This window comes from Rhipicephalus microplus, chromosome X, assembly GCF_043290135.1.
Source record: "Rhipicephalus microplus isolate Deutch F79 chromosome X, USDA_Rmic, whole genome shotgun sequence".
NCBI lineage: Eukaryota > Metazoa > Arthropoda > Arachnida > Ixodida > Ixodidae > Rhipicephalus > Rhipicephalus microplus.
Genome location: NC_134710.1, coordinates 499,266,187 through 499,292,929, shown reverse-complemented (window position 1 = coordinate 499,292,929; position 26,743 = coordinate 499,266,187). Strand labels below are relative to the sequence as shown.

At 46.0% G+C, this 26,743-nt stretch overlaps 1 protein-coding gene across 10 annotated transcripts in view; it reads right to left on the bottom strand.

Annotated features, from left to right (window-relative positions):
* Window positions 1–26,743, bottom strand: part of LOC119160764 (uncharacterized) — a 174,619-nt gene that overhangs the window by 25,124 nt on the left and 122,752 nt on the right. The window lies entirely within an intron of this gene.

Below are 26,743 nucleotides of genomic sequence, written 5' to 3'. Positions count from 1 at the left end.
TTAGAAGCGGCGAGAAGCAGTTGAGAGGTGCCGCCGCAGGATTGGGCATGGTGCTGAGAGCATTTTCGGAGCGCGGTATTTCTTTATTCTTTATTCGAAGTATACCTGCAGCGCCCGAAGGCGTTATAGCAGGGGGGTTACAGATTCGAAAGAAACAAATTTTCATTTACAGCAGACACTTGTACACTTGTGAGCCCATTCCACTCATGTATTGTTCTGACAAAAAAAGAATTTGCAAAAATTCCAGTCCTGGGACGGTATTCCCTCAGTTTAAAAGGATGATCAATTCGATTTGACAAATAATACGGCGTCTATAAATACATGCCCTTATTGATTCCAGTTTTATTATTAAATATTAGATATAAAAGTTTTAATCGCAATTTTCTTCTAGACGATGAAAGCAGCTCCCAATTCAATTCTTGTTTCATAGCAGTAGAGCTTTCCCGCCATTGATACCGTCTCAGGACGAACCTTGCCGCCCTGTTCTGTATTTTTTCTATCTTATCACTAAGATATACCTGCGCCGGATCCCACACAGCGCAGGCGTACTCTAAAACTGGTCGTACACACGTCAAATACGCACATTCTTTAAGTCGCTGATGCGAACATCGTAAGTTACGCTGAATAAAATTTAACACCCTCGCAGCTTTCGTGACTACATAATCAACATGTACATTCCATGAACAGTCAGAAGAAAAGCACACACCCAGGTATTTGTAAGTTGTATTCGTGGTAACTGGCACACCATTTATACAATATCTAAATTCGATATTCTTTGTCTTCTTTGAAAAACAAAGTTTAATGCACTTATTAAAATTTAAAGACATTTTCCACGTTGTACACCAGTCATGAATACGCACCAAGTCATTTTGAAGTTGGAAGGAATCCTGCTCACTCTTAATTTTCCGGTAGACTATACAGTCATCGGAAAAAAGCCGGATAGAAGATGAGATACCAACCGAAATATCATTGATATAAATTAAAAACAACAAAGGACCCAAAACGGAGCCCTGTGGCACACCTGATGTCACATCAACATAACTGGATGCTTTTCCATTCAAAACAACACATTGGCGACGATGCTTTCAATAATTTTCTATCCGGATTATCACATTTAGGTCTAAATTAAATAACTTAAGTTTTTGCAAAAGGAGCGCATGCGAAACCGAATCAAAAGCTTTTCGGAAATCAAGAAAAATACAGTCAATTTGCCCATTTTTGTCAATACTAGAGGACAAATCATGATAAAATTCAACCAGCTGCGTGGTACAAGATAGTCCTTTACGGAATCCATGCTGATTTTCTATCAACAATTTGTGGTGCGTTATATGTCGCATTATTTCCTTGTACAAGATGTGCTCAAGTACTTTGCAGGCTCAAATTAACCTTGCAGGCTCAAATTAATGCTCGAATTAACCGTCGCAAGTGCTTGCGCTTTCGAATTACAGGGCGTTTTCACCCATGAGAATACACATAACTTTGACGGGACCTCAGCATAAGTTCGAATTATCCGAAAGTTTGAATTAATGAGATTTGAGTGAGTTTATTTTCCGCGGCACGCGTTGTCGCGTAGCGGTACATCGGGCCACGAAGCGGTTCTTTCTTTGCATGCCTATAGGTGTGCGCCCATCTGAGCATACATTGCCACAAACTGTTATAATGGATATAACAAAATATATGTGGCTCCCCTTCAATTTCGTTATAACGAGGTATGAGTATCACCATTCGAATGCCAAACTTGTGCACAACCAAAAGGCAATAAAATAGAGCAGGCCTCGATTCATGTCCGATAGACGGCAAGGTTCAGTGAACTGATGATGGCATTTAGTGAAACAAGGGAAGTGTATGGTAGCATTTTCTTTCCCTATCAAACACTGCATTCAGCACGTGTAAAGCTAAGCACAGCTATGTGTTCGTCAGTCATGAGGTTGCACTAGTTGACGACCGTACCCCCCTATGCACTGTTCACATAGACAACATAGCTAGTGTATGTTGAAAGGCATAACTAGTTAATCCATCCTCCATGTAAGCAAATATAAAACTAAATATCACTGACAAAAACGGCTAGCCATCTCATCAAAAAAGCAAGCCCAATTAAAAATTGCAGGTGAGGTGTCAAAAATGTTTTCATCATTACACGTAGCTGCCGAAACACTACGATCTTTTGTCATCTATGAAAACCTCTCGCACAAATATCTTCTGCAATGAGCTCCATGAACACTTTAGTATTTTTACTTTCGGTTATTCTCCCCATAAGCTGTCAAACAGGAGCCAGCACCAGCAAGCAAAAAACCACTGTGTAAACGCCACAACAAGAAGTCTGAAAAGACCCATAGTCAAGGAAGAGGGCATCCCATGACAAACATGAAAAATTCTAGCCAAGAGACACAGGGCAAGGAGGAAAGAAGGAACGCCTGACTACATAGAGTCCACAGCCGTATGTGGAGATATACGGCTTTGACAGTGTTACATTAACTCTATGCCCAAACAGCGAAAGGAAAAATGCCAGCTAAGGTTCCCTTGCAGATACATAATAGCTGAATAATGCCAGCGTCTTGTTTTCTGGTTGCTGTTTTTTTTCTTTGTTTCCCCTCTCCTTTTCATGGTACATAACTTCTAAAGAAACCTCTATAGCCGAATACCGCCTTGATAGAACCAAAACCATAGGAGTTTTGTTGAAATCAAAAACACAATGTTTCAGCTACATTTTCGGGCACAAGCTTGCTGGCTCTCACATCTGACAGCTTTATACGGGTCCTACCATTATGTATGACACTGATGAATAAGTTTGGGGAAACACGAGTCGTTTGGTGAAGCGTAGCAAAGCTAAACAAGTTTGGTGCAGAACGGCACAGCTGTTCCATCACCTAGTACGAAAGAAGAACAACTTAAAGGCATCTTTAGTGCTATCTACATGCTGAAAAAGTAAACTGTGAAATGCAAGACCAAGGGGTCTTTCACTATCCAAGAGCCATATTTCTCAACAGGTTTTTTTTTTCATTTTTCATTTCTTTTATCTCTTCCTCGTAGGGTCAGACAACACTGCACTGCAGTTGGAAAGTTATGAAATGGAGAATGAAACAGATCATAGTAATATACAGCCTGGATTTAATTTCCTAGCCAAAGAGTGTTTGTAGCACCACTTAGTTTGATGAGTGTGCTGGCAGAGAGCCGATTTTGTAGCTCTCACTGTAGCAAATGAGCAGAGTTACAGTGTTGTATGTCTCAGACTGAAAAATCAAACTTCAGTGTTTAGTTAATTACATTATACTGCCCAGTGGGTACAGGTTACAAGGATGCCATAACAGAGGCTTCAAGGTTAGTTTTGGCAACCTGAGGTTCGTAATTTAAAACCACAGCATAACATAAGGTTTAAATGACACTTGTGCCTTTCATGATCATGGCCATGCGACCAAGAGGTGGTGGCGAATGTTCCGTATAACACACCGACATCACAAAGCAATCAGTATCAATTAGCTACATTTGGTAAAAAAAACAACTGTTTTGAATCCGTTGCTCAAAGCTAAAACTAAGCACTTGTGGGACTGCAAATTGTAGCAGCCAATCAAAACAGTTTTCAGTCAAAAGCAATAGCCTTAAATCATTTGTGACTGGTCACTTTGCAAATTCACTATAATGAAACATTTGCGACCCCCTCTTGGCCATCTGACTTTATGAGGGTCACTGGTTTCTACACTCCGCCCCATTAAAATGGTGGCAGCCATAGTCGAAATCAAATCAGTGAGCTCAGGTATACCAGATGGGCTGCAATGTAGTCACAGCTAATATCATATGCAAAAGCATATCCTCGCAGGCACTCCACCCCTTACACCCACTCCGTAATTAGTGAACAGCAAATATTAAGCAATAGCATACCTCCCAATCTAGGGACTAGGGACTTTTGAAATCAGGAGGCCCGCCATGGAGGGGACTGGGAGGGGGATTGTTTTTGGTGGCACCTTTGACAGGTCAACAAAATTTTCCACACTTTTGCTATACACCAGAGCATGCCTATCTCGCATGCAGGCACCTAGGCTACCGGCAGGATACTCTCGCACCTAGACATCAGTCATTTTGTTCTCTATGGCCAAGGCGTGTATCTACGACGCCAAATTAACATGGCAAGCAGTGGCACTTGCAAATGCAAAAAAGCGCCCTCCCACTTACAAGAAGCCGTCTGGGCACCACTGCGCCATCTCTGGATGCGAAAACAACCAATGCAAAAGGAAGAGGTTAATCAGCACTGTCTGTGAAGATCGGTACAAAATGTGATGGTGTTTTCAGATTGCACAGATTTTCATCCAAAACGAAAAATTCCAAGCTTTGCCAGCAGTGCATATTTGCAATGAACAGGATCAACTATGAGCCCTTCAAGTACAAGAAAGTACACTTACTGCGTGCATTCAAGCGTGACACCCACTAGTTTTCTTTACAGCAGTAATTTGTGTGTAGTATTCCAATACTATGCAGCACCAAATCATTGCCATACTCTACTGCAGGCTGCAAATAGATATTACAACTCACTAGTTCATGCACACACTGTGCACTTTGCAAGTCATACGAAGCAACACAAACAGCGAAAAGTGTGGCTTTCAACTCATCAAACTGCGACATGCATTGACTGTTTAACTAATCTGTGCTTTCAGCCGGTGTCACCGTAGCACTATAGAATCTTGCTCTGGCTGGCACTTTTGCACTATGTGTGTGTGCCGAGTGTCAGCGATTGCCCGGCATGACTGGCAAATGCTAGTCTTCTGGCGGCACAAGCAGTGCATGACCGCTAGCCAAAGCAGAATTCTAATGCTGCGATGACACTGGCTGAAAGCAGAAATTCTTCAAGCAACAGTCAAGGCCTGTCACAGTACAAACGAGTCGACCGCCAAACTTTTTGGTGTTCACGTTTCTTTGCTTTCTGATAGTATTGTTACGGGAGGGTACACAGAGGAGGGTACACACGGGAGGTTACAGCTAAGACACGTTTGCACGACGCTAAGCCTAAGCCGAGATGGCAAGCCAGAGCGTGCCCCACATCCAAGAATCACGTCGTCTTTCTCGCTGTCTGTCTTGATTCTTCAGCGTGATGTAGTCTCGTAACATGACCCTCGGGTGCAGAACCACCGTCTCGGTGCTTTCTATGATGTTGCGGAGTGGTAGAGCTTAAGTCGGGAGACATGAACAACGTCTGTAGACATTAGAAATGATGACTTCAGCGGGGCTATCTCGTAGGTAACGTCCGTCACCTGGCGCAAGATGCGGTAGGGTCCTGAGTACCGGGAAAGCAGCTTCTCAGAGAGCACATGCCGAGTCGGTGTCCGCAACAACACAAGAGAACCCGGGGCAAAGGAGACTTCACGATGATGTGTGTCCTAACGTTGCTTCTCTTGCTTTTGCGATGCTAAGAGGCGCTTCCGAGCAATTTCTCGTGCTTTGTGAGCTCTGGTGATAGTGTCACGGGCGCATTCAGTCGGCGAATCGACAGCTGTTGGAAAGATGGTGTCGAAAGGTAAAGTTGGGTCGCGGCCAAACAAGAGGTAGAATGGTGAAAACCCAGCGATATCGTGGCGTGAGGAAATGTATGAAAATGTGACAAATGGCAATGCAACTTCCCAGTCTAGGTGGTCAGAGGAGACGGACAAGAGAGCATGTCAGTTGAAGTCCGGTTGAATCGTTCGGTAAGCCCATTAGTTTGTGAATAGTAGGCCGTCGTAAATTTATGTTTGGTTTCGCAAGAGCGAAGCAGGTCGTCAATAACTCGGGAGAAGAAATAGCGTCCACGATCTGCGAGAAGTTGGCATGGAGCACCATGACGGAGGATGACATCGTACAGAAGAAAATCGGCAACATCTGTGGCACAGCTGGTTGGCAAAGCCCGTGTGATGGCGTACCGAGTTGTATGATCCGTAGCGACAGCTATCCATTTGTTTCCGGAGGTAGACTGATGGAACGGGCCTAGGAAATCAAGACCAACTCGAAAGAAGGGGTCAATAAGAATATCAAGTGGCTGGAGGAGTCCGGCAGGACTCATAGGGTTTTTTTTTTTTGGACGTTGGCACTGGTCGCATGTGACGACGTAGTGGTGCACGGAGCGATAAAGCGTGGGCCAGTAAAATCGACGCTGCACGCTGTCATAAGTCCGAGAGAGACCAAGGTGACCGGCAGTGGGGGCGTCATGGAGCTGGGCGATAACACTCGAACGTAGGTGGGAAGGCACCATAAGGAGCAGTTCGCGCCCATTTGTGTTGACATTGTAGCAGTACAAGGTGCCCTCTTTAAATACAAACAGTAGAGTAGACGGATGGGGCGTTGGAGAGTTCAGCTTCTCAATAATGTCACGCAAGACGGGGTCTCGGCGCTGTTTATCACAGATGTTGCTCAAAGCAGAGAGAGAAGAAAGCCCACATGGCGGCGCTTCATCTAAAGTCTCAGGAGGGTCCACTGGATGGTGGGACAAGCAGTCAGCGTCATGGTGTAAACGGCCAGATTTGTAAGACACTGAGTAGTCATATTCTTGCAGTCATATTCAAGACGCCCAGTGGGATCCTTTAACGAAGAGAGCCAGTAGAGGGCATGGTGATCAGTTGTGACAGTGAAACGGCGACCATGTAAGTAGGGCCGAAATTTGCCAACCGCCCAAACTAGAGCAAGGCATTCCCGCTCAGTGATAGAGTAGTTCCGCTCGGCCGCAGAGAGCAGACAGCTGGCATATGCGATAATGCGGGCGCAGCCGCTTTGATGCTGGACCAAAACAGCACTGATTCCATGGCCGCTGGCATCAGTGCGGACTTCTGTTGGGGCAGACATGTCAAAATGGGCCAGAATAGGTGGTGTTGTGAGCAACGCAATGAGACTGGAGAATGCCGAAGCCTGCGCAGCGCCCCAAGAGAATGAAACATCCTCCTTCAGCAAGTCCGTATGAGGTCGGGCCACGTCCGCAAAATTGTTTACAAAACATCGGAAGTAAGAACATAGACCTAAAAAGCTTCGGACTTCCTTAGTGCTGGTCGGGACGGGGAAGTTTTGCACAGCTTGAACTTTATCAGGAACAGGGCGTACGCCAGAGGAGTCCACAAGATGGCCTAACATGATTATTTGCTGGAATCCGAAGTGGCACTTCGATGAGTTCAGCTGCAGTCCTGCGTTACGATAAACAGAAAGGATGGAGGAAGGAAAGGCGGTCGAGGTGTGTTTCAAAGGTCGGGAAAAACACAATGACGTTGTCGAGGTAACATGGGCAAATTGACCACTTGAACCCGCGCAAGAGAGTGTCCTTCATTCGTTCGAAGGTGGCTGGAGCATTGCATAATCCGAACGGCATGACCTTAAACTGGTAAAGACCATCAGGGGTCACAAGAGCAGTCTTCTCGCAGTCCATGTCGTCGACAGCAATTTGCCAGTACCCTAAGCGAAGATCGATGGAGGAAAAATACTTAGCGCCATGAAGGCAATCCAGGGCGTCGTCAATGCGCGGTAACGGGTAGACGTTATTCTTAGTCATCCGGTTCAGATGTCGGTAGTCGACACAGAACACAGTCGACACAGAATCGCCAACGATTGTCCTTTTTCTTTGCAAGAACAACAGGGGAAGCCAATGGACCGGAAGATGGCTCAACTATGTCTTTGGCGAGCATCTTCTCGACTTCCTTTTGAATGATCTGACGCTCCGCAGAAGAAATGCGGTACGGCCGTCGATGTACCGGAGATGCCTCGCCAGTGTTAATGCGGTGCTTCACAATGCTGGTTTGACCTAGCGGACGGTCACAGAAGTCGAATACGTCAAAGTACGATTCCAGGACGTGACGGAGTGCGTCAGTTTGATGCAGCAAAAGGTCCACCGCGATCATTTTTTCCACATTAGAAGCTTGCGTGCAGTTGGGGCGACGCACATCATTGGGGTACAAAGCCGAGATGACGCAATCCTCAGAAGGTGTCAGCGTGGCGAGGGCTATTCCACATGGAAGCACTTGCGGACACAGAGCAAAGTTCAGTAAAGGGATGCAAGCACGGTTTTCCCGTAACGAAATAATAGTGTGCGGAAAAGTAACACTGCGAGTCAGAAGGACAGATGTAATGGGCGTGAGCACGTAGTCTCAATCAGGTACAGGTGATGACGTTGTTACGACAATGCAGATAACTGTTTGTGGTGACAAACGGACATGTCCAGAAGAGCAGAGACGAACTTGGGGCAGACATGGGGTATCAGGTGTACAGGGCAGGTCAAGTTGCACCGCACTAGCTGAACAGTCAATGAGGGCCGAATGGGCGGACAAAAAGTCTAGACCGAAGATAACATCATTGGTGCAGTTAGTGAGAACAGTAAAGAGGACGGAGGTTTGATGTCCGGCTATAGTAACGCGTGCTGTGCAGACACCAACGACGGCAGTTGCACTGCCATCAGCAACATGAACACATCGTGAAGGGGCTGGAGTCAAGACTTTCTTTAAGCGGTCACGAATGTGCGAGCTCATAACAGAAATTTGGGTGCCAGGGTCGACTAAAGCTTTAACAGGTAAACCATCCACTTTTACATCAATCAAGTTCTGGTTGGTCGGGAGAGTCAACAGAGGAATTGTAGGGCAAGTCGTAGCAGCAGCGTCATCTCCTGGAGCTGCACCAGTTAGTTTCCCGAAGGAAACCGTCGGGCGAAAGACGGGTATGGGGAACGGGGTGATTGATTTGTGGGGTTTAACGTCCCAAAACCACCATATGATTATGAGAGACGCCGTAGTGGAGGGCTCCGGAAATTTCGACCACCTGGGGTTCTTCAACGTGCACCCAAATCTGAGCACACGGGCCTACAACGTTTCCGCCTCCATCGGAAATGCAGCCGCTGCAGCCGGGATTCGAACCCGCGACCTGCGGGTCAGCAGCCGAGTACCTTAGCCACTAGACCACTACGGCGGGGCTTGGGGAACGGGGTGGCGGAGAAGACTGCGAGAATCTACGTCGTGGTGAAGGCGAGCGGCTGTACTGGGCATTGGTCGTGCCGGTCATGTCGTAATGAGCTAAGTCATCACGGCGGGTTGGTTCTTGGCCAGAAGGGCGGGCTGATGTGTCGAAGTTCATGAAGCTTGGGTTTGTGCGCGAGGGCGAGATCCACGTGCTTCGGCAATGACGCGAAGTGTGTCCCACTCGTCCGCAACGGAAGCAATTCGGCCTGTCGTCAGGCGTCCTCCATGCGTCTGGATCTCGGTTACGTGGAGCAGGACGCCAATAGTGCTGACGTGTGTTCAAGGTAGGCGGATGGACATCGGGTCGGTGCACAGAACAAATCGTCTGAAGGCTCGCGTTTGCCAATTCTTAGCGCACAACGCTCTGTATGAGGGATATGGTGGGCTGAGGATCGTTCGGCCTCAGGAACCTTAAGGGTGCTGGTGATATCGCTTCGATTTCGCGTCGTACGACCCTCGTAATGTCAGCAGAGGGTGGATTGGGCTGGGTCTCAAAACGGAGGTCCTCACAAGTTGATGTTTCTACGGTGTTAGGAAGACAGGTGAAGTGGTGGGCAATGCGACGGCTTTTAGCCTCTTGGAAGCGTCGACACTCCTTATTGACGTCTTGAACTGTCGAACAGCCTTTAAATACAAGAAGGCTAAAGGCATCATCAGCGATGCCCTTGAGTACGTGTGCAACCTTGTCGGCTTCGGTCATGGTGTTATCAGCTTTACGGCAGAGGGTCAAGACATCTTGAATATAGGCCAGGTAAGACTCCGTGGATGTCTGGACACGGTTACCAAGCTCTTTCTTAGCGGCCTGCCTGCACCCGGCAGATTGGCCGAACAACTCGCGCAACTTCGTCTTACAGACGTCCCAGCTGGTGAGCTCTTCCGCGTTGTTGTCGAACCACGCCTTGGCCGTACCTTTCAAGTAAAAGATAAGGTTTGCCAGCATCATGATTGGGTCCCATCTGTGGTTTTCACGAGCTCAAGCCACTCATCGACGTCTTCGCCGTCAGTGCCCGAAAAGTTGCCAGGATCGCGGGGTGGAGTGGTCAGAATGACTACATGTGAGGTGGGCCCCGTTGATGCGCGAGGCGTGGTTGTTGGCGCAGCATCCCTGTCAATAAACATGTTAGAAGTGGCAACTTGGCGTCTGCTGCGAAGCTCCCTACCCCGCACCCCGCACCTTCCACCAAAATGTTATGGGAGGGTACACAGAGAAACGAGGTTACAGCTTAGATATATTTGCACGACGCCAAGCCTATGCCGAGATGGCAAGCCAGAGCGTGCCCCACATCCCAGAATCACGTCGTCTTTCTCGCTGTCTGTCTTCATTCTTCAGCGTGATGTAGTCTCGTAACAGTATGTAGCTGATATAGTTGCTTCTGCAGTCTGTAGTGCACATGCTATAGACATTCCGGACTATCAAGGAAGGTCTTCTCAACGTTCCACAAGAAAACGGCCCAACTTTCCAGCAGAGAAAAAAGTGCGAAACATGCTTATCACCAGACTCCGGTTGAGAAGTTTTGTGTTTGATTTGTGGAGCGTCTACCCGCATGGCAGTCCAGGGTGTTGCGAAACACGCTTATCACCAGACTCCGGTTGAGAAGTTTTGTGTTTGATTTGTGGAGCGTCTACCCGCATGGCAGTCCAGGGTGTTCCTTTGTCATGCTTTAGACAGATGGAGCAATGTCCAGTCTAAATATGGTAGCATGCACTGAACTCACAGTGATCTGGTGTATTTCAACCCTGTCACATTGGGCAACTTAAGGAGAGATACAAGTAAAAAAAATGAAAACTTTTCCAAAATGACATATTTTTCATCTTTATTTGCTTTCACAAGTTTAGCTCCTCTACTTTTACCTCAAAAAGCTGTAGATTGTAATTAAATTTAAAGTAGGTTATTATTGCTTTTTAATTTAAAGAGCACCAGGAGACTACTAAAACTAAAAACAGCACATTGCCTAGAGTGCCTAGAAATTGTCACCTGACTGCTGGCCATTGCACTTCGCATCAGGAGTGCACTAAAGACACACACTCAAAATAACCATGATTGCCAAGCAGTCACGTTTGCAGAAATCATTTTAAAAACTGTACCTTAGCCCCACAGATGAGCTTTCACTGGTACCTTTAGAATGCGTTTTTCTGAAGATCCATTTTTGGGCACCTTTTCGAGTTTGAACTTCATTTTTTTTTGTACTTCTCATTGCCAGATCAAGATAAAATTTCGCCCACACATTTTTTAACATGTGAAAGGGTGCAAGTTTTTTGTTTGAACTTGAGATTAACTGCATAATTATAACAAATGTAAAGCAAGCAGTTAGTATGGGCTGAAAATTCTAAGTAGAATTTTCACATTACAAATTTTCTCATCCAATAAAACGTATTATATGCCCATTCTCAATAGTTATTTACATTCTACAGTTAATATGAAGCAATATGAGTCATTTATGACCCAGAACTGTAAAAATGCAGAGGCATAAAAAGTCAGTTTGAAACGAACCATGCTTTACACAATGTCATGACCCAAAATTAAAATTGGACAACTTACTATAAAACTAATTACATATTTGAAATCAGCATAGACGCTGATATATACAGCAAAAAATTTCATTGCCCTTATTTATTTCGAATCGTTTTTTTTTTTAAATTTGGAATCCCATCTCCCCTTAAGTGCCTTTTGAGAGAGTGTACTTCACCACTAGTGTCATTCGGACACTGTCACAAGGCAACAGTGATACTCGGTGCACTTGCAGGTGAGTGCCTTCGCCAAACTCCGTTCACTGCACGGAGTGTAAAGCCTCGGTAGCGGTCGCTCGAGAATAAAGAAGTTATTTTCCAAAGCAACTAAGCAGGGGTGCAACGGCCCAAATGGAATTAGGAGCAATTTATGGGGCAGCAAAATGTTACCTCTGGTAATAAAATACACATTTGGAGCGGGTTACAAGAAAAAAAAATAATTTATTTACCACAAAAAACATAATTTGGAGCAGTTTGGAACAGGTGGCCAAGGGGGAATTTGGAACAGGTGGCCAACGTGACCTTCATGTCTTTCTGAAATTTGCTCACAGGCATTTTAGCGCAGCATGGTGCAATTTCGGCAGATTTCATGGTTTTGGCGCAGCTCGGCGCAAAAATAAGGAATTGTATCAAATTCGCGTAATTGGCACAGGTGTTGCCCTTCTGTTAGTTGTTAGTATTTTTGAAACTATTATTTCTGTCACTAAGAACACTATAACGCATTAAGACTGATAACACACAGAAAAATACTTAGCTATTCTCGTTCTCAGGTGGGTTACATCTATGGTCACTAGGGGCGTGCTCAGCGCAAGCCATGAAATGGCCAAAGCCGCTGTTTTTGTATGCAAAGTTTATTTTAAGTGCTGCTTAAAGGTGCAACACTTAATTACTCAAGAAACATTGCTTGACTTAACAAATATCTGTTGTGCATTTATGTGCCCATCACTATTACCACTGCTAAGAACGTGCACTTCCTCTTCTTGTGTAGCAGCATGCAGCCCAAGTGCCATGCCAGGGGTGTAAGTGCTTTTGCTCAAAATGTCACCAAGTTTACTAGTGTGACAAATATATTCTACGGACAGCACGACCCAGACAGAAGGCTAAAGAAATGCACATTCAGGAGCGCTGTCTGACAACTGGCTTCCTTTCTCTCATACACACGGCTAAAGGGACCCTGAAACACTTTTTTTGATTGATTTGTGGGGTTTAACGTCCCAAAACCATCATATGATTATGAGAGACGGCGTAGTAGAGGGCTCCGGAAATTTAGACCACCTGGAGTTCTATAACGTGCACCCAAATCTGAGCACACGAACCTACAACATTTCCACCTCCATCGGAAATGCAACTGCCGCAGCCGGGATTCGATCCCGCGACCTGCGGGTCAGCAGCCGAGTACCTCAGCCACTAAACCACTGCGGCGGGGCACTGAAACACTTTTTAAAAAAATGAGATTATGATGTCATGAGTTGGCTGCCGCTAGGGGGTCGAGCCACTCGGACGCCTCTCGAATGGGCGCTGTCAGTTTTTAATTTTCGTGGCTGAATAAGTACAACCACGGGATTCAAGACCATCACAGTTGTCGCCAGACGATCACCCGATTCGTCAGACGCCAGGATATACCAGGTGGGCCTACTTTTTTGAGCCGTGACAATGCTTTCAAGTTCCCACAACGGCGTCGCCCTAGCTACGCCATCGCAGTGCCATCGACGCGCTGGCAACTAGGCGACAAGCCAGACCCCCGGCTTGTTCGAAGCCTGCCAAATGGATGTTGTGGAAACTGAGGGGGAGACGCTGTCTCCCGAAGAGTACAACGACACCCAAGGATAGGTTGTGGCCCATGAACGATGCAAGAAGGCAAAAGACAAGACAAACGCGGTACCAGCCACGAACGCAGGAGATGCGTCCAAGAAGGCGTCTCGGAGACTGAAGCCTTTTTTTGCATCGCCGGCCAATGCCAAAAGAACCGCAACTGCCAGAAGACGATTACAAGGTAGTAATACGCCCAGGACGTCGTCTAGGCTTGACCCGACAGAGTCTAGCGGTCATAAGAGACGGTGTTCTACGAGCAGCAAAAGTACAGCCTGACATTGCTGGGGAAGATACTCTCAGAATCAACATGCGCAAAACACCATGATCATGAGCACACCTAGTCTGGCCAATGCGAAGGAATACAGCAACATCAAGAAAATTACCTAAGATCCATGACAAGAGCTACGCTACAGCCGCCTATGTAACAGCACCAGAAAACACATCCAAAGGGGTTATCCACGAATACCGACGTATGATAATCAAGAAGACATAGAAAAAAGCTTGGTCAATCAAAGGAACCCGACGATTCTACATGCACGACGAAGGAGATTTACGCATTCAGTGGTCATTGTTTTCGAATGTTTTTTGTGGCGTACTTCGTATACTACCGTGGTGCCGAGTATAGGTGCTTCTTATACAAGAAGCAATATGAAACATGCACTACTTGTGGAGGAATTGGACACCGGGCGGATGCTTGCCCACAGCCTGACAGCAAGAAATGTCGCAGTTGTGGCATGCTCAATCCAACTGAAAACCACCAGTGCTACCCTAGGTGTAGCCTTTGCGGGAAAGGTCATCTTACAGGGGACAAAAAAGGCAAAGAAGGGTTTAGGACCCCGTACCTTTTGATGAAAAGATGGTGGGAAGAGGAACAACAAGGTGATGAACAACAATAAATGAAGATTTTCTCGAACACTAGGGCACCACAGGCTTGGAGGAAAGAGTACAAACCAGAAAATCCAACAGAGGAGAATGGCAACGCCACCCAGGACACAGGAAGACTTCGCAGAGATTGTTTCTGCTCCTTCCCGCGACTCGCCAAAGGGGAAAGAGAACGAACTCAAGACGAACCCAGATTGACATCCAGATCAAGGTCCACTCGTCAACACAGATCCAGGTCACGGGCCAAATCCAAGACAAGGGCAATGACATCACCTCAAGGACAGTCCCACGAGGGTCCTGACGGCGGTCGGGGCAGTCGACAAACGGTGAGCTGGGCGGGCAAGGTCTCTGGGGAGTCCCTCTGGTCTGGGAGTTTGCCTGGGGTTGTGGCAGAAGGGTCCACCCTAGGTCAAAAGCTAAACCATATTGAGAAAATGCTAGAGCAACTCACCCGTGAGAACACAAAACAGAGGGACGGAATAAAACAACTAAAAGAAAAGAACGCTAAGCTCAGGCAAAATCAGCTGCGCGAGTCAACTAGCTCCATAGCATCGTGTAGTCGAATTTTAACTCCTGCACCTGCACAGGACTCAGGAGCGCATGCAGTGAAACGAAGAGCAGAAGAAATATCTCCTGTAGAAAATGAAGACCTCTCAAAACCCCTGGAAAAGAAAGTCGAAAATATGCTCGGAGAACTTACTAAGGTAATGCAACAACAATTCGAAGGATTACAGCTGCAGCTCATAGAAATAAAACAAAGAATAGATAGCATAGAAAATAGACTAACGCTGGTGGAGAACACGCAGATTTGAGGTCTATAGGAGCAGGCCCAGTTAAAACTACTACGAAACCCGACAAACGGCCGACTACGACCAAAGTAACCAAAGTCGCAGAGAAAGGGACCGTTCCTAGACATGGCACGATGTAATCAGTAGAAAACTTGGCAGTGGAGCTGTCGTGGGTATCGCCGGAAACGGGGTAACTTACAACAGTTCCTCAACGAAATTAGGCGCCAGACGTCATCGTCTCACAGAAAACTGGAGGAATGGCTGAATTGTCGAATTACGAATCTTATGGTACCCCTGATGAAAAAACGTTCATAACAACCCTTGTGCGAAGAAATGTCACAGTGAAAGAACATGACACAGAAATCTGCGATGTCGATCATGTTCTTGTTGAGTTAGTTCTATCGCAGAAAAGTGATGACAGTCTATTCATATTAAATGTCTATAGCAGCCCTAGACAAAAAACCCAATTTAGGTCACTTTTCAGAAAAACGATCAGCATTGCAAAAAACCGAACACTGGTTATAGTAGGAGATTTCAATGCGTTGCATGGGGCGTAGGGTCATGACAAAGAAAACATCAAAGGTAGAAACTCTGGATTGACGCCCAACAGGAGGGCCTTACGTTAATAACCGACCCCCTTTTCCCAACTAGGATTGGAAACAGCGTATCCAAAGACACGTCTCCCGACCTCGCGTTTACTCAGAATATCATCGAACCTTATTGGCTTAACACACAACAAAATATGGGCCCTGACCACTATATAATTGAGACAATGTTTAAAGCAGGTCCACATAAAAGAGGAGGCAAAGAATTAAGAATGGTTGAATGAGATAGTTTTAGAAAAATCAGAGAGAAGAAAGCATGCGATGTCATCGAAGACTTAGATGAATGCCTCGGGAGCCTTAAGCAAATACGACGAAAGAAAGCACCCCTTTCAGCTGGGAAAACGACCAAGAAAAGGCATTCTGCGAGCTGCAACAACGCCTGCAAAACCCGCCCGTGCTCGCTCATTTCGACGAAAACGCTGAAACGGAAATGCACACGGACGCCAGTGATATCGGTTTGGGTGCCGTCCTCGTCCAAAAGCAAAGCGGTTACGAAAAGGTAATCGCCTATGCAAGCCGTGGTCTGTCGAAGGAGGAGAGAAACTACTCTGCCTCCGAGAAAGAGTGCCTGGCTATCATATGGGCCATTTCAAAATTTTGCCCATACGTCTATAGTAGACCGTTTAAGGTTGTGACAGACCATCATGCGCTGTGCTGGCTCGCCAATTTGAAGGACCCCTCTGGCCGTCTTGGGCGGTGGAGCTTGTGCCTGCAAGAGTTCGATGTTACAATATTCTACAAATCCGGCAGGAAACACTCCGACGCCGACTGCCTGTCCCGCGCCCCCGTCGACCCACCACCACAGGCCTCCGATGAAGACAGCGCGTTCTTCGGAGTCGTGACAGAGAGCGACCTAGCCGCCCAGCAGTGCGCCGACCCTGACCTCCGCGCCATGATCGACTACCTCGAAGGACGCAACGTCTCCGTGCCTAGGGCGTTCAAGCGCAACTTACCAGCGTTCAGCCTCAAAAACTCCATGCTAGTGAAGAAGAATTTAAACCCCGGAACGAGAACGAATTATCTACTTGTCGTCCCCGCAGACCTTCGTGACGAAATTATGGAAGCGTGCCACGACGAACCGTCTTCCTGACATCTCGGAACAGCTCGCACGATTACAAAAATCAAGGCGAAATACTTCTGGCCCCGCCTTACATCCGATGTCACCCACTACGTCCGGAGCTGCCGTGACTGCCAGCGACGAAAAACACCACCGACGAGACCCCCCCGGACTTCTGCAGCCGATCGCCGTCCCAACGAGGCCCTTCCAACAGATCGGAATGGACCTTCTGGGCCCGTTCCTTACATCCCGATCCGCGAACAAATGGATTGTCGTAGCGACAGACTACATGACGCGCTATGCAGAGACCACCGCTCTTCCGAGGGGAACTGCACAAGACGTTGCAAAGTTCTTTATTAACCAAGTTGTGCTGCGACATGGAGCCCCTGAGGTCCTAATCACGGACCGCAGAACGACCTTCACTGCGGAGCTCATGCAAGGAATCTTACGCTACAGCAACACGGATCACCGAAGAACGACGGCGTACCACCCCCAAACGAACGGACTAACGGAACGGCTGAATAAGACAATCGCGGATATGCTGTCTATGTACGTCGATGTTGAACATAAGACGTGGGACGAAGTCCTCCCGTACGTCACGTTTGCGTACAACATAGCTATCCAAGAAACCACGTAAATGACACCGTTTAAGCTCGTCTACAGAAGACGGCCGACTACGATGCTCGACGCCATGCTTCCGCACGTAGAAGACGACGACCTCAACGCCGACGTCCAAGGATACCTCCAACGTGCGGAGGAGGCCCGCCAGCTCGCTCGAGTTCGTATAACGGACCAGCAACTGGTGGATGCCGGACGCTACAATCTCCGACGCCGAAACGCCGAGTACCATCCTGGAGATCGTGTGTGGGTTTGGACTCCCATTCGACGACGTGGACTCAGTGAGAAACTTCTACGGCGCTATTTCGGACCCTACCGGATTTTACGACGTGTTGGCGAACTAACGTACAAAGTGATCCCCGATGGCGACTTCCGTACATCACGACGACGCACGCGGCCCGAAGTCGTCCATGTGTTTCGCTTAAAACCTTTCTACGGACGATGACGAACTTTTATTTTAATTTGTTTGGACTGTCCCTTATGTTAGCATCGGGTCGATGCACTCTTAGAGGGGGGGTAATGCCGCGAACCATGCATTGGGTTTGTTTATTTGTGTTTTGCTTTTTCGGCCTGGCTGCGCCGGCCTGTGCTATCACTGTTTTCACACCGTTTCGAACAAACGCTATCACAGCGTTTCGAACAAACGCTATCGAACAGCGTTTCGAGCGTTCCGAACAAACAGCGTTTCGAACAAACGCTATCACAGCGTTCTCGATACAATTCGACTATTCGAGAAACCCTCGCGCCGAGGGATATAAATTCCCGCCCAGCCGATGCCGCGACATTCGATCACCGACGCTCACTAGCGTGCACGTCGTTTTGCCGGCCGCTGCTTCGCCGCCTGTGTATTCTTTCAGTTGTTAGGGGAGCACATGTTCGCTCCAATAAACTTGTTTTCCTTATAGACAACTGCGTCGTCCTTTGCTGCGTGACAATATTCAAATGGCATTTAAGACCATACCAAAAACAGAAGGACTAGAAAGCACAGACAGTAAGCTCCTATATATGTGGGAGGCAAAAAAAAAGCCTAGAAAAATGGTTGAAAACGCAAAAACATAACAAACACCTTAGAAAAAGGATAGCCAGCCTCAGTAAAGATATTGGGAAGTACGCGGAGCAACTATGCAGGCAACAATGGGAGGAAAAATGTGATGCAATGCAAAACAAATAAGTTTCTCTAAAACATGGAACCTGTTAAGATGTCTGATAGACTCAGAAGCAAGCAAGACAGCGCAGCAACAAAACTTTATTAGACTTCTACATAAATACAAAGGTACGGAGGAAGAATTGATAGAAGAAATCAGACAGTGATACATTGGGGATACAACCAAAGAGCAATTAAGCTCATACAAAGCTAAAAAAAAAATGATTCCCTAGACCAACCCATATTAAAGGCCGAGGTACGGTCGGAACTAATGAAACTGAGCACAACATCCGCCCCGGGTCCCCGATAGGATCATGAATAAAACGCTCAGGAATCTACAGGACAAATCTATCACAGCCCTCAATGAATATATGAACAAGTGTTGGAAAAAAGGTAAGATATCCAAGCAATGAAAAACAGCAGCAATCACAATGATTTCAAAGCCAGGCAAGAAATTATATCTTGATAACCTTAGGCCTATTTCCCTGACATCCTGCATAAGAAATTTATTAGAGCTTGTCATCCTCATTCACCAGTCAAATTATATGGAAGACAATGAGCTCTTTCCTCATACGATGATAAGCTTCAGGGAAAAGCTGTCCACACAGGGTATTATCCTTAAGATTAAACATCAAATAATTGATTCGGGTCTCCAATACACATGACATAAAAGTCATAGTTGGCCTAGATCTTAAAAAGGCATTCATTAATAGTACATCACATAAAGCTATACTTGCCAATCTTCAAGCATTAGGGGTAGGGAAAAAGAGTATATGATTATATAAAAGATTTTTTAACTGAACGGACTGCAAGAATAATACTAGGCGAAGCAGAATCCCAAGAGTTTAGTCTGGCCAGCAGAGATACGCCGCAAGGCTCAGCCCTATCCCCCTTTCTTTTTACGGTGTGGCTAGGGTTACGTCCAGACATAACTGTAAGCACCGCAATCGTTACGTCCAGACATAACTATAGCCAGCGCTATTGTTACGTCCAGCCGTAACTATAGCCAATGGTGGAGCTACGTCTAGACATAACTATAGCTACTGCTTGTGTTACGTTCACGGTCGCACGGTGACGTTTGCATCTGCTACGGTGTGCTACGGTAACGCTTGACACTGCCGCTCGCCGAATTAAGTGGTCATAAGCTCAAATTCACCGATTTACTGGAATAACTTGTGTGTTGAATTTGAAAGAAACTTATGTAGTGCGAGGCAAAAAAACGGACACAGAAAGGTATAGACTGAGAGGACAGAGTGCTACTAGCCACAACATGTTTATTTTCGACCTAGAGCCCACAACGCCACTCTTGTGTGTTGAAAGCTGCGTCGTTTATTGTGTCGGGCTTTTTTGCGTATCAGCAGCTCTGTTGAGACAGACCAGCTGACGAACCTTTTGGAAGAGGTTGCTTGTACCACTCTACCGTATCGGGTGCTGCCTTTTCGTTAGTTTTCTTGACGCGGTCAACAAGTAGAACAATCATGATGGAACCCTTCCTACACCGCGGTTAGTGGTAAACAGCGGCTCTCCAACTGGATGCAAGTACGGTTTGCGTGCCCGTGCTGGCGTATAAAACGTTCACTAGGGTTACGCCTATACGGTAACAGTAGTTACGGCTGTCCCACATCGCGACATGTAAATATCTCGTCGTCCGAAAGCCTCATTGACCTAGTTTTAATGGAGCAGTCCGCGCCAATGTAGTATCTATAAAGGTGTTCTGTGGAAGTATCTCTAAACGTTGGCCTGCGCAGCCTACTTGTAGTGCATTACCACTTGTAGCACCCTGTAGCCGCAATGTTAGGCTACAGATGACAGCAGCAATTTCGAAAGAATTTATCGTGATTTGAGATACAGTATCGTGAATAATCTTTGGTTGATCACGTAGTTTGCATTATTTCAGAACCTCTCATTTATTTTGCACTGATATTGAGCATTGATAGCCTGTTTTAGGCCTGTACTGACTATAGGGCAATCGCGTCACATCAGACCATGGATGGACGACACGTACACATAAAATATAGACTAATATAGATTACGGTTCTTGTTGAGCAACAAAAAGAGATCCATCTGACGCGTTATATATATATTTTTAGGGGTGTAATGGTAAAAACATAAAAAATCACCTCAGAACACAAAACGAATTGTCACTGAGGCCATAGAGTTTTCTGTGGGGAAACTCTACGACTCGAGTTAATACCCAGATTCTACAGGAAAAGATCCCAATAGCGCAATGCTTGGATAATCTCGTGGTGCGCTTTCGTCACTAGCACTCACTATTTTGCTACAGCAAAACTGTACGGCACTGTAGCAACGCGGTTTTGCGCGTCCGCCGCGGCCACGAAGGCTATTTTCTTTAAGAAAAGAAAAATATATAAGCGACACCCTTGGAACATTATTGCTGCCCTGTTTAAAAAAATACTTGCGCAAAAAAGTAATAAGTAATAATAAAACAAATATTTGGTAGGGCTTGAACCAACGACCTCACCATCCTACACGTGCTGCGTTAGCCGACTAGTACGCCACTGCTGTTGATCGGTAAGTTGGGTTTAACAAGCCGGTTTTGTAATGTTGTCACGCTAGACGTAACTCTAACATGTTTTATTTTTACGTCTGGACGTAACTTTAATGTCTTTTACCGTTAGGTCTAGACGTAGCTTTTGCGAAAGGTGAAAATTACGTCCAGCCGTAACGATGACTAGCTGCTAAGGTTACGTCCGTCATGTGGTTCACAATATGCACTTGAGATTGATAATCACTTGGCAGTCTCAAGCGTTAGCTCGTGTGTCAATAATGGCATAATCTCGCTTTGCGGAGCTCTTGCTACAGCAGAACTGTATGGCGCTGTAGCAACGTGGTTTTGCGTCTCCGCCGCGGCCATGAAGGCTACTTTGTTTAAGAAAAAATATATATAGAAGCGGCACCCTTGGGACATCAATACTACACTGTTTAGAAGAATACTTGCATAAAAAAAATAAATAAAATCAAAATATTTGGTTGGGCTTGAACTAACAACCTCACCGTCCTACACGAGCTGTGTTAGCATACTACGCCACTGCTGCTGATCGGTTTCGAAGAGTTTAACCAGCCGGTTTTGTATTGTTGCCATGCTGGACGTAACTCTAACTTGTCTTATTTTTACGTCTGGACGTAACTTTAACGGCTTCTATTCTTACGTCTAGATGTAACGCTAAACACTTCGTTCTTTTCAACGTGGCCATGATAGGTCTCCCTACCAGACTGAAGGAAATTCCAGGACTCCACCATAGCCTCAATGCAGATGACATTACCTTATGGGTAACAGAGGGTAGTGACGAATACATTAAAGGAAACTTTACAAACCACAATGAATATTGTAGAAGAATATGCCACCCATACAGGATTACAATTCTAACCGTGAAAATCAGAACTTCTTTTCTACAACCTGGCATATAGGGGTTGGAAAAGTATCTAGGAAAAACCTAACATTAAAGTCTTTGTTGAAAAAAAGCAAACACCTATGGTCGAAAGCATAAGAATTCTGGGACTCCGAATCAGCTCTAACGGGCATAGCGGAGAGGCGATTAGATTACTCAAACCAGTGCACAGCAAATTATGTTTCTACATAAACGAATTGCAAACCGGCTCTATGGTATGAAGGAAAATATTATGATAAGACTGGTACAGGCTTTTGTCATCAGTCGTATTGTATATGTAATTCAGTACCTCACTGCAAGAGGCCGAGAGAAAAAGCATTGACAGAATCATTAGACGAGTTCGTCTAATGATTTAACAGGCGATCAGACTTTCAATGACTAACCCTAATGAGAAATTACTTGAATTAGGGCTTCACAACACATCAGAAGAACTTATAAAAGCTCAAAGAATCGCACAATATGAAAGACTAACGCAGTATAAAACAGGCAAAGCCATACTAGAGGAACTGGGTATAAACTACGCAAATCAATTTGGCACCAAAAAGGATATCCCGTATGAGATCAGGAAATGTTTAGTAATCTTACCAATTCCAAAAAACATGCACCCTGACAATCACAAGGCAAGGAGAGCTAAAAGAGCGAAAAATATACACAACAACGTAAAAGATTTATTGGAAACAACATACGTAGACGTGGCCAAATACAAAGGAAATGACAACATGACTACAGCAGTGGTGGACTACAAAGAAAATCATAAGGTCAGTGGCTCAGTGAGAACGAGCTTTACAGAAGAGGCTGAGGAAGCAGCTATTGCAATGGTCATAGCATCCACCTCGACTTTACTAATTGTTAGCGACACGCAGACGGCTGTGAGAAACTTTGCACGAGGGCGAATATCCCAAATAGCTTTAAGAATATTGGCTGGATGCAAAGACCAAAGAACAATGGATATAGTCTGGGCACCCGCTCACTCCCCCTTACCCGGCAATGAGGCTGCACACCAGACAGCTCGAAGACTTACAGACCGAGCCTCTGGATTGCCCTGGTCGAGCGGGGAGGACGATGAGAAATTTGAGCGGATGACCACTTACAGATATTACACAGTATTACGGGCTAAGCAGGGAAATTGATCTTCCATCACACCCATCATTTAACAAATTACAGGGGGTGGCGTGGTGCCTACTCCAGACCCATACGTTTCCTAGTCCGGTAACAATGAACCACTGCGTGCCGGAACTTCATTCAGACAAGAGTAAATTTTGCCCCAACAGAGCGGACTTGAGCCACACTTTATGGGAATGCCCGCAGGACCCCATGAGAGGCGAATTTCCAGATGGGAGTGCATGGAATACCGCGCTCCTCAGCTCTGACTCTCAATTACAAGCCTGCTTAATACAGCAGGCCGAAGACGCCGCCAAGTCCCATGGGATCATGGCCGTCGTCTAGGTTTGGTCCTCCCTTCTCTCACACCTGGAAAGATTGATTGATATGTGGGGTTTAACATCCCAAAACCACCATTTGATTATGAGAGACGCCGTAGTGGAGGGCTCCGGAAATTTCGACCACCTGGGGTTCTTTAACGTGCACCCAAATCTGAGCACACAGGGAACACACCTGGAAAGGGAGGAGGATCTTTCTGCTAATTAAATAAAGTTTGGTCATCATCATTATGGTGTCATGATACGTAATTTCATGTGGCAAACTCGAAAATCAAGTAAAAAGTTTGCATAAACCAACGCAAATAACTTTATTTTGCCGAAAACAAGCAGCAGGCACTGCGGCGGCCATTGCAAGTCTCGTCGCCGCTGTGATTGGTCGAAGCTCCATGGCAACACAATCAGTAAGGTGAAGACAGCTGACTGCGCTCGCCGGCAGTCAATGCCGTGTTTATCTGTTGAGGCGGTGCGCTGTGCTCTTTACAGGGCTGCAGAAATTAGGCACCTTTTCCTCTTCTAATCACTACCACCACCACAACCACTATCCGTTGAAATCGGGCAGTTGACGTAAGTATGGCGAACTGTGAAAGTCAGACCGAGTTCGCTGTACATCCATTCGTACATGTTCAAGTCGGTCGCCACTTTAAGGCCTACGACTGAAGCCGCACATGAAAGGGAGTCCCTACCAGCCACCTTCACCCGCGTTGGAAACATTGAGTGGTACGTATAAGATGCATGCCAGTGCCTAATTTTACTGTAGCAAGCTGTTACAAATGATACACTTATGAGTGGATATCAAATTCAATAAGAAATAGCAGCATTGGCACACCCTTTTAGCCTATTGACACGGTCCGCGCTACGGGTGGGCAGGGAGCAGAAACATCAGCTGTTCGTGAATTTCACAGTTCCGAGTGCGGCGTTGTTAATGCAGTCAGTATCGTACTACGCAGCGGGAAAGGCTCACGCGATGAATCAGTATGCTACCCCGAGAAAAAAAAAACTAGCGAGACGAGTGCCGCTCTTGCCACAGTGGCGGTATGTGCTTTGAACTGTGCTGAAAATTGCGCAAGAATAGATTGGCTCATATATTGCAATTTTGCTTTTTATAATACCGTCGCTTTTTCTAAATTCTGCCCAGTACTACATTGATGATGTGTTCAAATGCAAACAGTGTATTAGCTGTGCTAGAAGCATGCAACTGTCATGTAGAATAGCTGATTTCGAATATGCGTACTGATATCTTTGTACATGCGTTTTCGCTATAAGTGCTCATGCACGCACTGCAAGCAGATTGGGAAAGAGGAGTTCTGCTGCTGCCTCGAAATTTGGCAGATTCGCGACCACCACAGTGTGCTTAACCTCATCGGTTTGAAGTATTTTCTTCTAACTGCAGCGGCCCATTTTGCAGCCATCTTCTGATCCCGAGAAAACTTGTGAAAAGCAACCTCATAGCGACCTTAAGTGCTGCGGCAGCCATATGTCGCGCAGGTACTCTGCATCGCGAGTCACCTCAACCTTGCAAAAACACAGCTAGTATATGTCAGATGGCGAAAACCTATAATCAAAAGAAGAGAACAGTGCAATGGCAAAAAATTTCTACGAACTGGCAGAACTGATGCTTCGCCAGGCAGCAGATCACAGCAGAAACAAGACACAACTGCAAAGTAAACAAGCTGAACTGAATGAGCGATCATGCTGAACGACGCAGGCGGCCTGGCACATAGTTGCCCGCCGGGCAGCGGCTGGACCCTGAAGGTGATATCACCTTCCCATGTGTCTCTCTCTTCTGTGCTCCGCTCCTGCACGTGCGTGTGCCGGGGAGGGGGGGAGGGGCGGGGCACGTTCCCTTGGTGGAAGTTAGCTCGCTCATAGTAACATTGTTAAATCGAACCTCGCCAAAAAATTCGTAGACATGTTGTAAGAGGTCGTGAATAGCGAATTCGCAATAAATTCGCGAATTCAAAACCTCTTCACTGTCCCTTTAATAAAAGCAAAAAAGAATCACATGGCATGTACCCGTAAACCAATTTTGAATAGTGTAATCAGACACCTTGTCATAATATGCATGTGCCAAGTGATCCCTTTTTGTTTCGATTAACCAAATGTGTAACAGAAATGAAGTCAGCTGTCACACGGTGCGTGTCTGCTCCTTCAAGCCTTGCGCATGAGTCATACTGCCTAAAAAGCAAAAGTTTCTTTGCTGCTTTAATAAGTTCTGCAGCATACAGGCCTTATGACCTTAAAACATTCTGAGCTGGCCTGCGACCTGAATGAAACGCTGTTACTACCGAAGTGTTCCAGCTGCAACCATGCCCTCTCCTAATTGGGTCATAAAAAAGGAACCTGCCCACCAGTGTCAGTTGTTGGGATCTTCGTGTGTCTCCGGTGGGAGAAGAGCACAACATAAAACAGCAGTGGCCAGCAAATTTTTTGAGCTGCGTGGACGTTCACTTTTCTTTGGTGGGTCATACAAATAAGTTGCTGTAGTTTTCATCTCCAAGTCTTGTTTCGCTGTAGTTTTTTTTTTTCTAAGTAAGACTAGAGGGAGTTCCCCTGCAAATTTTGGCCATGATCATACATTGGAGAAGACAGATAAGAAAATTGGGAGAGTTGGCAGGTATGCAGCACTGTCTAGGCATCTCTCTGGTACTTGAACCACAGCTAAACACTGCCACTATGCCACAAAACTGAGGAAAAAACAAACAGATCACACTTCAACTAAAACTATAGAGTGATGATAGAAACAGGCAACTGGTGAAACAAGCAAGACATGACGACATGTGCTAGTTTATTTACACAGCATGAGGTTGCATGTCAGCCTTCTCCCGATTACTTTTGATGCTCCATTCATTTTTCAAATACTAATACTAAAAAGAAGCTGACAGCTGTGCCATGAAGAATTACAAAGTTTCGTGAGACGGCAGTGTTTTTGGATGTTCTGACAGCCAAGAACACTCCTTCACAGCATCATCATCAGAATCATGTCAAAGAGCAGTGCTTTGATACGTTTTAGTGGTTCACTAGATGATAGTGTTTAGCCTCCTTTTGCTTTTGGGATTGAGAGGAGGTGATTATGGGCCACAGAGTACGCCACTAATGGTTATCAAGCTGCCCTGATCAACAGAAGTGCCGCCAGATCTGCGAGATTATTTCTGGCCCATGCTTTGAGGTCCACAGCCACACAACTTTCACCTTATAAAACTCTCTTCCTGGTGATTATCGCAGGAAAGTGCTTTCTACACAAGCATGCGTAGTGGAGGCAGTTTCATCGAACGAAATGCTGGCATTATCTGAATTTCTTTGCACCTCTGCACTGTCCTAAATACAACTGCAATCAAAATGACCATTTCAAGCATACCATGCTGTTCACACATCACTACCTAAAAAGAGGCATATTCACTGCAAGTGATCACACTCAAGTTCTTTTTTTTTGGTTTTGTAGATTTGTTCCATAAACCCTAAACGACATAGACTCGTGTTTCTGAAGAATTAGAAACATAACAGATCCTCGCAGAATCCTCAAGTCATGTTCCTC